Below are 14,996 nucleotides of genomic sequence, written 5' to 3'. Positions count from 1 at the left end.
TGGCAAACATGTCACCAAAATTTAAATATGGCTTGATGAAATGCATAATTACATATGTAATGATTAGATTAGTCAAAATCTATAGAAATTAGAAACTTTTTTTCTTTGGATTACTTTTGTGTTTAATACATTGATTAAGATAATAAGGTGCAATTTTGAGGTACTTGCTGACATTCTCAAATTTCTCTTACTCTTCTGTATCTACTGTAAATGTTAATTATGAGTTGAATCATTATTTTTTGAAAAGTACGTGTAAAGTCTCATAACTGCAACGGTGTGTGCAAACAAATTGAGTAACAGACATACATATTTTACTCCTTGTCTTGACTGTAAAATTGATTTATGTTTCAAAATCCTATATTACCTTACTGGTAGGTTACAAGTACATGTAATGGAGGAGCCATTGCAATAGCTTCTGCTCTATGTTAGCGTGACTTTTGATTTCGCTACACACTTTGTACTTCTCCGGCGTTCAACCTTTGTTATTGCAAAATTGAATGCATTTTTTTAAACCTTTTGACACCCTTTCCGTGTTTTGGTATGGTACTTTCCAGAAAGGTGAAAGACGAAATACATTTCGAACATTAAACTTGATGATAAAACGGGGTATGTGGTATTTGCTTAATACATGTACTAGAAATATGTATCAAAAATATTGAATTTGTTTGGCTACACATGCCTAAAGTTAATATTAGATATAATCGTATACATTGACCCTGTTTAACTATTATACATGTCCAAATTCATACTTAATTACTTAAAACAAGGAGGGATCTATAATACCATTTTAGTGAATTTCTAATTTAGGCCAAATGAGTCGAGTCTCGGTGAAATGGATTTAAGAGGAATAATGAGAACACCTTTAAAACATATTTGTTAAAAGCATAAAAAATAAAGGAAATAAAGGTGTTATGATCGTCTGCCCAGACATTCACTATAAATACTAATTAAATCTTAGAAGTGGATTTTCATCAATAACAAAATAGAAGTTCATTTAAAAATAGCAGGAAGTATGAGGCATTTGATATTTATTTTATTTAAGAAATGGATTTTATGTCTAACTATACTATAATGAAGCTATACATATTGAATGCATATAGATAGACAAGGACATAAAATTGAAAATTAAATAAGCTAATTGAAATATATGAAATATTTTGTGACAGGTAAATAGAAGAAATATTTGTGAAATATAAATATTATATTTTAGTTACAAAACATAAAAAAGCTTAGTCTTTAAAGTCAAATTTAACATTTCTATACGTGCATGTAACAAAAACTGCAAAAACTGCATCAGTAAGGAAAATGATTTTTTCTAAATCCCAAAAATACGATCTATATACATGTATGACACATGACACAATTACTTAATTTCTTTAATTAAAAAAATGTATCCAGTTGATATTGGGTGCAATATGTAAAAAAAAGATATTCACAATGATAGCTATGATTGATATTTTCGGACAATATATAAGCATATGGATTAGCATCTGGGGACAGAACTTTGATCTGTGTGCTATTTCCTGTACTCAATCGATCAATTTTTGATTTAGTTCGATAAATGAAAACGGAAATATACGATGCACAGAAAAATAAATGACATGGATGAATTTAACAATAAATTTTTCTTTTGCTGGAATATCACGATACATGTATATATACAAGAACATGCTATACATGTACATATGAACACTTTCTAAAACCAGTACCAAACAAGCTGCTGTCAAACAAGAAGTGAAAGAAGAATAGTAATTGTCTCGTTTAAAGTCACTCCTTCTCATATGTTATGGTCAATACAGTGAGCATATCAGCAAATATTCACATTTCCAATGTCTTTGTCCGACATAAAATTTCAAATACAATATAATAAATGCACTTTTAATTATTTCTACTTAAATATACTGGTTCATCAATAGGCGCGGTTAAAAAAAATCATGTGTGGGGTGGAATAAATAGAAACAGGAAGCGAGACTTCGAGATTTATATCACGTGGATTGGAGGAATCAAGAGCATAGTAAGTATGAGGAATAACTGTCAGATTTTATATATCTCATGACGATGATCTATCGATTGGCTTTCAGTTATTCCGTGATTTATCATTATACTGTAGAGGGAATGCTGTGTGGAAACGCACTTTTATAAATTACGCACTTTGAAATTTTTTTTCAAAGTGCGTTAAAATTGGAACAAAATTAACGCACTTTGAAAAAAATTTTCAAAGTGCGTTAAATTTGGGACCATCTCAACACACTTTGAAAAAATTTTTCAAAGTGCATTAAGAGTTTACATCAATATATTTTTACCATGGAGACACTTAACGCACTTTGAAAAAGATATGTAAAAAAAATTCTGAATTTAAATTTTAGTAATAGAAAGCATTGATTTTTATTTATCTATCGAAAAGCTTATATTTCCGTTGAGAAGAGCAGAAGACGGGAAAAAGATCTCTCAGCCCAACTTTTTACCTTTCCATTATATAACCGTCGGTAACAAATAAAACGGGGGAGAGGAGTAATAAACCCAATTGAAAGAAGGGTGAGCCGCATTTTCAATGCCAATACAATATATATCTTTTACCAAAATAAGGAGGGGGGGGGGGTCAGCCCCCCTCCCCTTGTCCGGCCTTCGCCCGGTTTCGATGCCTATTCTTTTCCCTTAACATGTATATAATTATGTATTTACGGTACATAACTGATATGGCGTTGAAAATTTCAATAAATTAGTTAACTTTAAACAGTTGAGAACTAGATTTTTTTAAGTACAGTAAAACGTATAAGAGAGAAAGAATTTTCATTGTTTTGAAAAATCAAATTGCCCCCTTTTTTGAAAAATCTTAAGAAAAATGCGATGCTTTAAGTCGTTTACATCTACAGTCAATTACATCTCTAATTCTAAATAAAAAGAAATGACTCGAAATAATGATATTAAACAATCATCTCTTTATTTTTTTTCTAAAAGACCCATTTCCCATTAAAACATTTATCAAAACCTAAAATATTTAATACGGCAATATCTCATGTCCTGAAGTGACCTTATCATAAAATATTTAGCCAACCAGGATGAATTATTTATCATTATTTGTAAGAATACTGGTCAAGCTTTACAAGTTTTTCGAAGTGCGTTAATATGGTCGGTATCAACGCACTATGAAAAAAAAATTTCAAAGTGCGTTAGCTTGGTCCCAAATTTAACACACTTTGAAATTTTTTTTTCAAAGTGCGTAATTTTTCAAAGTGAGTTGTAACAATGTTGACTCATTTTTTTATCATAATTTTTAAACTATTATTTATATACTGTATTCCCTATGGATCTCTCCAGTCAATCAGAAAGTATCTCAAGAAAATATTTGTCTCGAACAAAAATATCCGAATGGTCACCAAAACCATTAATATTTTGAGAAAATTTTTTTTTTTAGAAATTTTCTTCTCAATAACAGCAAATCCATAGTATAGGTCATATTTATATGGAAGCACCTTCAGGTAGTGTAGATTTAAGTTTGTTTAAATCAAGACCCCCAGGTGTAGGGCAGGACCCTAATGGAAAATCAAAATTTTGCATAGAAATACGAGGGGTTATCAAAAACTGAGGCTATAAAATTAGTACTATGTTATCTGAGCTTACAAAATTTATAAGATACATGAAAAAACAAAAAAAAAAAAAAAATATGTTTAAAATTTTATCTTGATACCTTCATTATTCCCCAAATTATCATTAAACAAAAACGACATTATATGATCACCCGGCATGGTCGCATCCGACGACGTCATTATTTTTCATTGTCCGCTTCTTGTACCTCGTACACTTATTTTGATGAGATTCCCCAGTGCTGAGTAAGGACTTCGACCCGTCTTGTTTTTAATGACTTTACAACGTATTGAACAGCTTTCAATGCATATATTATTGCAAATGTATTGATGCATTGGGAGAGATCATCGCTTGATTGTGCCAACATATTTTTTGGATTTCAAAATAGTTAAAACACATGATCAACGTCATTATTTGACCTGATAGATTTTTCAAACCTTGATTACATATCGACATTAACTTTGCATACCTTTTCTCTCTGAATCTATTTTGGCATTAAAAAACAACTAATCTGGATGCAAACTAAATTCTTTTCCTAGACCAGTTTTTTAAGGCAATATATACTTGGATATATACTTGGATACTCCATGTAAAATTTATGATATAATTTCATAGAACTTGCAGAATAATGTAAAAATTCCATAATTTTGGAACAATAATGTCCAAACACATACCTGAAATAACAGGATGTTTGGATGTCAAATGTTAATATCAAATAGTATATTTTAGTTACACTTTGGTGGAAAAAACGTCGTTTTCGTGGTTGCGCCACCTGGACATTCCATTGCTTTCAAAAAATTGAATAATTTATTGAATAATTAAATTCGTGATTTGTGGTTTATTCTATAGATAGAAAAGATGATGAAAAGTAAATATTATAAAATTCATCGATGTACCTAAAGTGGTTTTAATTCTATGGCGCCAGTCCACCAACTTTTTGATAACCCTCGTATATAGTTAAAATCTTTAAAAATCTTCTTGTTAAAAAACAGCAAAGCCATAATTGGTAATATCTATATATGGAAGCATACCCAGGTAGTGTAGATTCTGCAGCGTTCCCCATTGTGTAATTTTACTGTTTAACGCGAGGAACTAAATTTTGCAACTGAATCAATATTCAATATAATAACCAAAGAATACATGCACACACTTAAAAATAATAAAATCAATAATTCGTTACGAAAATGGTTATGGTCGTGCATATTGATAAAAATAAAAGAGGAGTCTGCCCACTAGTCCGAAGGTTCACAAGTCCGACGGCCCACTAGTCCGAAAACTCAATATAGTGTAGCGACTTAGATCAACATTTCAGCAAAGCAGTTCACATGAAATTTGGAACAAATGTTTATCTGATACTACTTAATTTAAAAAGGTCGTTGGTCACCGCAATTTTTGCTATTTTCAAGATAGCTGACACTTAAACAAAATTGCGGCATTTTCATGCAGTATGGCCTCACATACAGTCATTTAAAACCAAAGGATCACTTCATTATAAATAGGGATCTGACCAATAGGACCGGGCTTGGTTTATTCCTCTACAAAAAACTTGTCGATTTCCATTCTGATTAATGACATTAGGCTGATTACATAAAACAATTTGTTTTTCCTAAATCTTTATTTCAGTGAGTAGACGTAGGAGGAACCCTTTCATTGATTTCCTGAGTTTGTTATCTCAAAATGTAATAATTGATATTTGTCTTTACTTCTGCATAAAGGTAATGTCTACTGTCTCGAAAATTACATTCCTTATATGTCTAGGCTATTTATCTGTAGAGATATTAAAACATGTCCTTAATGTGTGCAAATTATATAGGCCTTAATGAAATCCAAGGGAGTGCATTTACTGAAATATGAAGCCAAAATCAATGTGATTAAATTCTGAAGAATATATACAATTGAAATTCATCGCAGCTAAATGTTGCCAAGAAACCCTCTATTGAGTAACACATAGTGAGTTATTCTTGTCCTCGGAGAAAGTGTGCTTATTGAGGTTCGTTCCGCCTGACTGACAACTGTACATTGGATTTTTACGATTTGATATCTCTTTAGTGTTTCTTATATCAAGAATGGACATGCATAAGGGATTAGATAATCGAAGAAAAAATACACAAGACTATAAACAAAATTAAAATAGTCTCTGAAAAAGCGAAATTTAAAACTTTAAAAGTGTTGTACCAGATGGATTTGAACCCCCGCCTTTAAAAAGAAAGTATCCAAGTTGTAAAAGTCAGCACTTATATCAACTGAGCTAGTCTATCTTTAAGAATAACTGGCATAAATTTAAAGCAGATTATGAAAATCAGGTTTCCTTATTTTGTGTAGGTTTTTTGTGAATTTCGACCCCAGGGCAGGGGTGCCCCTAAAAAAATCTTATCTTAAATTATTCCTTACATCCTAACCTATCAAAATATTATAACTTTATTTAGGGGCAGATCAGCCCTGATGGACTTCAAGGCCAAATATCATGCAAAAATCAACGTTTTGACGGACAAAATGTTGTTTCGGTCAACTTTGGAGGTTTATTGTAAAGTTGTAAATAATAAATTTTAGGTATAAAATACAAATTTGAAAAATTTAGACGTATATACGGTAGAAAACAACAAATAAAAATTGATTTGTAAATGTCACTTTTTCCTTGAAATTGTTCTCGCCTAAAGGTCAATTCTTTTGTTAAAGTGAATACATCCTTAATCATACTTTGGTCGTTTAAAGATATCTTTGACGTTTAACTAGACTATACATAAATCATATTTCAACTTGATTTCTATAAATAAAGACAGAATGATTTTCTCATTACGCATTATATCGTTCCCTATTGAAGAATTTACATATACACCGAATTAAACGTATCACCACAGTAGCGAGAAGCCTTTTTAAAAACTTGTGGAAGAAATCTTGCAAAAGCATTGCAAGCGTTCCCTCACTATCCAGTGGGCATGGATACCATGTGAAATTTTATATTTGAAAATCCTCAATAAGTATAACACTTCTTCAAGGCACGTTAAATCTCATTAAATGAAATAATACTTCAGGGAACGTAAAATCTCGTTGAGTGAAATATTTTATAAAACAACGTTTAATCTTAATGATTGAAATAAACCTTCAAGGAACGTTATACAAAAGGTAACCAATCAATTTTGTATTTGTGACAGAAAACAACAGGTAATCATTCGCTATCCACATGCCATGGATAAATTGGAGGCAGCACCATCCTTTTTGTATTCAAGGCAAACGCCTTTGTGGCTTGTAACCAACCTTTATTTGTTCTTGCCAAAAGATACAATAAGAATGACCAAAAATTTATGGTGAAGATTTGCTGTTTTTTTTTTTTTTTTTTTTTTTTTTTTTGTTTGATGGGTTTCATATATTGAAATGGCAGCTTTCAAACTGTTTGGTGTTTTGTTGAAAGGAGGCAGCTGGATTACAACATTAACTCAAGCACACATAAGTTGCATATTCTGGAACCGCTGAGTCTTTCTTAACAGTTTCTAATTTTGCTTAAACAAGGCAAGATCATCAGATTTCTGCCTGCTGTCTGTATAACTTGATAAAAAGGCATAAAAAATGCAAAGGAACTCTATAATTGCGATGAAATTGAAATAGATTACCTATTTTTACCTGGAGTTCAGAACAATATAAAAAAGATTTTACAATTTAAATTTTGGCCAAAAATTCTTTTGGAACTTGTAATGTCTTCTCTATTGTAAGGTCTTGCAGGTTATCAGATTTCAGGCTCTACAAAGAATCTTTATCATATCTGATTCCATATCCTTGTCCCTTGTTCACATCAGTTATGCTCGATGGCTACCATTTCACTTTCAGGTGCAAACAAAACACCCAGACATATACTTAGAATTTGAACAAGGAATCCTAACCTTTAGAAAGACTAATAGTTAGTTTTCACAAACATTGCCATTGGTCAAGCCCATAAGCAGAACAATGCTAAATTGTAAAAGGTGATGATTAATTGAAGATCCAGCTGCATTAATGTGCTGGGTGATAGCTTGGCCAGAAATCAGCACACTTACAGATGCACTGAAGAGTTAACATGAATATGTGGATATGTTCACAAGGAGAAGAAAAACATCACGAAGAAACCCATGCCGCTTAGAAAGTTTTTTTTTTTTTTGAAATGTTTTTGGAAATGTGAAATCCATTTGAATAAGAGTCGTTGGATCTTTAAAGTTGTTGTCGAAACTGAAATTGCAGATGAAAAATTGAAAATAGGAGACGTTGGGAAAAAAACAAGACTGGGAATTCCTTTTAGGAATATTTTAGGAATATGTGAAGGTGATTATTCATATTTTATATGTCAGAAAAATACATTTCGCCTATTAAATCCCATACACTGATTCTTTAAAGTCAAAGTTGGCAAATTATGAAGATGACTGGAGCCGTTTTTCGAGGTTTTTTAAAAAAAAATTCTGTCAGAGTAGGCAGTGCGATCTACAAGATTTTTCGTGAAAACCAGGAACATCTCCTCTATTTCACAAAATAGTTTGTTAAATCTCAATTGATGCCTATTTTTGGAAGCAGATCAAGAGTTGCCAGATAATGTACTTACAGCTGATTCACTGGTAATTGACAGCGCGTCATTTGTCATCGTTCCTTCATGCCTAAGTCCAGCGAGTGTTTCGGAGATAATTGATTATGCAAGGTGAAGCCCTGATTAAATGTTCTAGATACTTCTTAGAATTGAAAGACGGTAAAATTGTTTCATCAATTATGTTTCAGATAGAGAGAATGTATATGTTTCGATTTTCTAATTATCACAAATCTTACTGTGTCGACAAAAGTTTTACTGTGTCGCACGCATAAAATTTGAATTGTTACTATGTAGGAGAAAAATTTACTGTGTTAGGACCAACATAGTACAAGAGTTCATTGAGAACCTTAATTCAAGTTTGTTCAAATCATGACCCCCAGGGGTAGGGCGGGGCCACAATGGACGATCAAATTTTTACATACGAATATATAAGGATTTTTTTTTAAATTTCTCAAGAACAGCAAAGCCATAGTTGGTCATATCTATATATGAGAGCATCTTCAGAAAGTGTACATTAAATATGTTCAGATCATAACCCCCAGGGGTCAAAGTTTTATGTAGATGTAAAAACTGTGGTAAAAAGTCCAATTTTGAAAGTTTTTTGTGATGCTCTGCTTCATACATGTAAAGACTAGTTGAATAAAAAAAATCTTGGTTTTCATACTTATACTCTTTAAAAATTCTACTTGACAACGTACCGGTACCTTCATTTATGAAAGGAGATTTATTCACACCATTTTATTGCAGTTCAAATGGGGGGGGGGAGGGGGGGTCATATACATAGATTACTTAATGTATCTGTTGAATCTCATATGAAATTCATCGCAAATGAAGTTGTTAAAATGCATAAATTCACGTACGAATTAATAATAAAATAAAAATTTCACATGAAGTTTTTTTCAATTGTTCTATTAAAAAATACATGATTTATGTTGCAACATTTCAATCCATAACATTATTAACTAAATAAAAAGCGTCTATACTCATGTTAGATCTTTCTTCATAGTTCATTCTTTCTACGCACATCTTTCATTTATAGGGTTCTTAATTATTATTCCTCGTCAAAATTTAAACTTATAGGCATTATAAAAATCTATTTCTTTGTCATTTTTTATTTGAACTCTTTATTTGAATCTTTTTTATTAAATGTTTTTTCCCATGGAAAGTTTTCTTTTCTGAAGTAAATCAACATCAAAAAATTGACAAAAAAGAGAAACCTGTTGAAATATTTTTGAAATTGCATACTAGTAATGAAATACAATGTTACCATCTCCAATAAGATGGCATTTGCATCTATATATGCGTGTAACTTTGACGAGGAATGATAAAATGCCAAATTGACTGCTGTTAGCACTTGTCAAGAAATGCAGAGAACGTGTGTGATAATGGTTCATACAAAAATAACTCATACAAAAATAACTCTTCGAGCGGAAATACAAATAAAACACATCTGATAAGGAAGATGAAAGCGTTATCCACATTCAAAATGCATTTTTGATGAAATGGCACAAAGAGACTATTGTCTATGGCTTTGTATTTTCATTAATCCTACAATTTTTTGTTCCAGTGAAGGTACTACAAAATATACATATAGCTGCAAAGAAATGTAAGTGTTGTTCTTTTAGTAACAACTATTAAATTTTTGAACGTTATTATAGTAGAATTTTATTTTCAAGAGAAGACATTCATAAATATCTGGTGCTACTATAAATGATTAAAAACAATTACTCACAACTCCTCTTCTTACCCAGTGAATAAATGATGAATGTTGTAACGAAGAAAGAAGATCTAACATGAGTGTAGACGTTGTTTTAAGTCGTGTAAGGGAGCCGATTGAGAGTTTTTCATTTTATGTCGAAAGAAAAAAAAAGAACTCTACGCAAGTGAGTAAAGGCTACGTGTGGAAGATTCTATGCTAAAAATCTAAGTTTAACCCACAATAGCTACATGTATACCTTCCACGCAGAAAAACTTAAGACTTCCTTTCTAAAACATTCTTAATACCCACGATATGCGATAGCCAGTTTACACTATGACGTCATTTTATGTGTGATCGACCCTTACTACACAAGTGAATAGGAAATATCAACAAAATCGCTTCGGGAAAAGGGCATACCTTACTTTCTTTTTTTACAGAAACAAACTATAAATAGACGCAGGATATTCCAAGGATTCAAGATATCGCTGTACAAATATCGACATTGCAATTGTTTAGTTAATACAATTTCTAGAAATTCAGTTGAAACAGGGTAAAAATTCACAGTCCAGTGTAAGTTTCCTTCAATTTTTATCAATTGAGAAAGTGCATAGGATTTGTGCATTAATTTTAGTAATCTTCAGAATATTGTCTTTGATATTACACATTATTTGTTATACATTAGATAAAGTATGCCCTTGCGTCGACGTTCTTATTTTGAGATGTGTTATATGCTTGAATGGGAAAGAAAAATGACATCATAATATGACGTCATAATGTGTACTAGCTATAGTATGCTATGGGCACTAAGTATGAATAAGCAAATAAATTTGAACTTTCTTTGTGTATAGATTATATGATTTATGCATTTTTATTAGCTCATTTGCATAGAAATCCCCATATTTAGACTTAACCTCCTTGCGTTATTCTATAACATATGTAACTTACATTGACCCCAGTGTATAGAACACGTTTAGGGAAAATCTACCCCAGGTATTTTAAGGAACCGTCTCAATATACAATTGCATTTACAGTGGACCTTTAGATATCAGGACGCCAGATATCCTGACTCTTCAGATTCAGGACGATTTTTCATGGTAACGGAATTTTTAAAACTGTTTTCTTTCGATTTTCCGGAATTCAGCGTTTCGAATCCGGACGGTCATTTCACTACAGGATTAATTTTTATGGTATATTTCGATATAGATACATGTAGATAACTTTCATATGACAAATTTGAATAATTTTGATATCCCGAAGAACCAAAATGAATTTGAACTACCATATACGAATATCTACTGGATTCCGAAATAACATAATAATTTCAAACAAAGATACATCACGGGTTCAATTAAATGTTCAACCAAGCCTCTTTCTTTACTCCTCACTAATATATTGACAGTAGGGAAGGAAACATTTTGTATATAAATATTAAAAAATCTGCGTAAAAAAAAAAATAAATAAATAAAAAAAAAAAAAAAAAACTGGCTTTGGCCTTCAATTCGACATTAAGATATACGAGGGTTGTTAGAAACTCTCCAGATAAAAACCTCATCATTTTCCAATAAATATACAAAGATTTGATGTTTTCAGGTGATATTTAAAAAAAAAATATACAGCTATATTGTTTTGCTAAAACATGCCTCACGGAGCACGCTACTTTTTCGAACGTTTATATTACATAGACTTTTTAATGAAATTAAAATATGCACAGCTGTAGCGCAAAAATAACGTTGAAATTTTACCTGCCGCTACAGTATGCATGAAACGTCACTTGGTGAAATTATGAATTGAATTGGATGGTATACGAATGTTTTATACCCATTTATACATATTAATCAACACGTAATATGAAAGCCAAGCATGGGAACGTCATTGAAAGTCATGGAGCATCGAGCTACTAAAATGTATGTGTGTACATAGAAAAATGGCAAAAAATAAACTAGAATGCTGCTAGACATTGTGTACAAATAAAATAGACAATTATATTCATTTGATAGTAGATTTAACAGAATGGAAGGATTAACATTGTGCATTATCACTTCCATGCAATACATCAGTAACCCAACTTCTCGCATGGAAGTTGCGTTTCAAGATTTTGCATGGTTTCCAAACCTGATCATATTGAAATCTGCTTGTCACGTCATTAACGCCAAGATGTTGCTCCGTGAATCCTATGATCGCCCTGTAAAATTGTTGTAAATTTTCAAGGTTTTAGTAAATGGACCTGATTTTTTACATACTAATAAACAAAAGACAGAAATTTAATTAGATATAGGTCACATTTCACAGTACACAATAGGTTTTCCGTAAATCAATGTGTCCACGAATCTTTCTAAAAACCCTCGTATTGACGACATATTGTCAATTAAGAATGGACCGTTCACGGTAGCCTAGTGGTAGAGCGTTCGCTTCGTGCTCGGGATCCCCGGGTTCGATTCTCATTCGCGGCGCCGCGTCAAACCTAAGACGTAAAAATAGCTAGTGACTGTTCCTTCGTTAAGCGCTCGGAATTGGAAGTGAAAGTCAAGGTCTTTCGGATATGACCTTAAAAACGTAGGTCCCGTGTCACATAGGCATTGGCACGATAAAGAACCCTCACTGCTCAATGGCCCTGAGTGCCGAGTATAGGTCTAAATTTGAAGCCCTTCACCAGCATACGGTGACGTCTCCATATGAGTGAAAAATTCTCGAGAGGGACGTTAAACAATATAAAATCAATCAATCAATTAAGAATGATAATGTCCATTCCTATATCGATACGCTATATCCTAGTGAGGTTGCTATAAAAGAAAATACCACGGAGTCTTACACATCTGTTTCATACTTTGGTATTTTACTTGAAAAAGACATTAAGGATAAGCTTACCACCAACACTATGATAAACGTGATGACTTTAACTTTTTTATCGTCAGTTTTTTCTTATTTATGAAGCGATATACCTTCATCACCTGCATACAGAGTTTTTGTATCCCAGTTGATTTGATACACAAGAGCATGCTCTACGTATGAATAATTTCTATAAGGACGTAAACTATTGACAAATAAGTTGATGAAACATGAATGTCAGCGGTTTAGTTTAAAGTCATAATTTCGTAAGTTCTTTGGTGGATACAATAACCATTTTAACAAATGCAATTTATCATTGATAGTCCATTATCTATACACTGAATCAATGCAGGATTTTTCCGTTATTTCCCAATCATGACAAAGAGAACACGGCGGGTGTGATCTGGTCCAAAACCTGATGTTTTGGAGGTCCGTTTTTGCTTTGCTCCTACTTTGTAATTTTTTATGGACTTTGATATTGAAGACTGTTTGTTGTTCATATATCCAAGGGTTTTCCGTGAGCTTTTTACTCGGTTGCGTCCGACATAGTCACAATTCAAATTTTATGCGTGCGACACAGAACAAATTTTGCCGACATAGTTAGATCTGTGGTAATTATAAACCCCTAACGTAGAAAACCTCTTTAACTGAAACTTGAATCAAACAATTCTACCGTCTTTCAATTCTAAACGGTAGAGCACTTAATTACTTGGGCTTCATCTTGCTTAATCAGTCATCTCAGTTGCAGCTAGGCTATTAATAGGTATAGGTACGCACAAGATTCTGGCTTCTCTAACATGTATTTGATACATATAATCATGGGGAAATAAGTCAATAATTTTTTCATACTCTGCAAAAATATATCTTTTTACTGTTAAAATATAATTGAAGCATAGTTTTGTGTACTGTGTTGCTACTTACAGTCATGACATCGTTTTTATTTATGTGCACTACAATATTTCATCGAATTACAAAATACTTTTGTATTTTATTTTAACTGGTATTGGATGGTACGTTTAATTACGTAAATGTTCTTTTAGTATTTAGGCATTAAACATATTGATATAAAGCAACATTTTTCAATATTGCAAATGGTATGAAAGATCGACTATTTAACTAAAATACTTTGAACGCAAATCAGGTATCCGAACGCTTTTTTAAAAAGTTTATTTAAACCATTTATAATACTTTAATTAACCAAGATTGATTGATTGTATGTTGTTTAAAGTCCCTCTCTAGATTCTTTCACTCATATGGAGGCGCCACCACTTGCAGCTGGAGAGCTGCAAATGTTGTTCTTTATATGGCACTTAGGGCCATTGAGCAGGGAGGGATCTTTTTCGCGCCTGCACCTTGTGCGAGACGCGACCTCAGTGTATACAGTCTCATCCGAAGGACAGGTCTCCAGGTCCAACAGTTGGATTCGAAACTGCGACGAAGGGCTAAATACCTTACTTTGCGACTCTAAAGCAGACGCTCTAACCACTGCATCACGCGGGCTACCACTTTACTATAATGCGCAGAGAAACCCCAGTCGCCTCTTCAGTTATAATTCATAAATTCAAATATTGCAACATGAATTATGCATTTTAAATAGAAACAACAAGACACGTTGATGTTAAAGTTTATTTTATTCAAACATAGTTGTGATATACAACGTTTTAATTTTTCAGATGTTATATTCTATTGCTTTATGGACTTAAAATCAATTGTGTTCTAATTTTATACCACCTCTACGAAGTTGAGATAAGCTTTCGCAATGCTCCCGACGTTGGCGTTGGTATCGGCGTCTAAGTTGCATTTGAATGAGCAAATCCATTCCCAAGTACCGAAAACCTCTACCTGGCTAGTCATGCATGATTGATGCATCTAAGGATGGACACTAACATTATTGCTTCGGATTCTGGATCGTACCTTCATTTAACAGATGGGTGATTAGTTTGTTTTGGAAGAGGTCCATTTCCAAGTAACTCTAAACCTTAACTGGACCAAACTTGCACGGATGATGCATCTAGGGATGGACCCTAACAGAATTGCTTTGAATGCTAGATCCGACCTACATTTTCCAGATGAGTGACCAGGTATTTGAGCAGGTACATCTCAAAGTAGCTATCAGCCTTACTTGGCCCTTACTTTCATGTAGGATACCTCTTGGGATTGAAACAACAAGACTTGATTCGGATGCTGGATCTGACATGAATTTTCTAAATGAGTGAAAAGGTTAAAGTTTTTGGAACATGTCCATTCCAAAGTAGCTCTAAGCCCTATCTATATCAAACTTGCATGGACAATGCATCAAGGAAAGAACACTAACAGACTTGCTTCAAATGCTGGATCTGA

General features: G+C 32.6%; 1 long non-coding RNA gene across 2 annotated transcripts in view; it reads left to right on the top strand.

Moving 5' to 3' along the window:
• Nucleotides 1-9,657: 9,657 nt before the first annotated feature.
• The window catches only part of LOC134274316 (uncharacterized), a 96,643-nt gene continuing 91,304 nt past the window's right edge, over nt 9,658-14,996 (top strand). For both annotated transcript variants that reach the window (XR_009993589.1, XR_009993588.1), the window contains exon 1: nt 9,658-9,737. This is a non-coding gene — a long non-coding RNA (uncharacterized LOC134274316). The remainder of the gene's footprint in view (nt 9,738-14,996) is intronic.

Source organism: Saccostrea cucullata, unplaced genomic scaffold, assembly GCF_032062105.1.
Source record: "Saccostrea cucullata isolate Sc308-1 unplaced genomic scaffold, CSIRO_AGI_Scuc_v1 ctg2617, whole genome shotgun sequence".
NCBI lineage: Eukaryota > Metazoa > Mollusca > Bivalvia > Ostreida > Ostreidae > Saccostrea > Saccostrea cuccullata.
The sequence above is the reverse complement of the archived record's forward strand: the minus strand, read 5'-3'. Positions and strand labels throughout refer to the sequence as shown.